Consider the following 322-nt stretch of genomic DNA (forward strand, 5'->3'; position numbering starts at 1 on the left):
TGTGTGTGTGTGTGAGTGTGTGTGTGTGTCTGTGAGAGAGAGAGAGAGAGAGAGAGAGAGAGACAGAGAGACAGAGAGAGAGAGAGGACCACATGGGCGACATGCAGGGGCTCAGAGGGGAGTAGGTGAGAGCTGTGATGGCTTTTCCAGCTCCCAGTCACAAAGACACATTTATACCTTAGAACAAACCCTTTATACAGGAGAGAGGAGAGGGGGGTGGGGAGAAAGAGAGGGGAGAGGGAAAATAGGGAGGGAGAGAGAGAGAGAGAGAGAGAGAGAGAGAGAGAGAGAGAGAGAGAGAGAGAGAGAGGGGGGGAGAGAG

This window comes from Salmo salar, chromosome ssa12 (assembly GCF_905237065.1).
Source record: "Salmo salar chromosome ssa12, Ssal_v3.1, whole genome shotgun sequence".
NCBI lineage: Eukaryota > Metazoa > Chordata > Actinopteri > Salmoniformes > Salmonidae > Salmo > Salmo salar.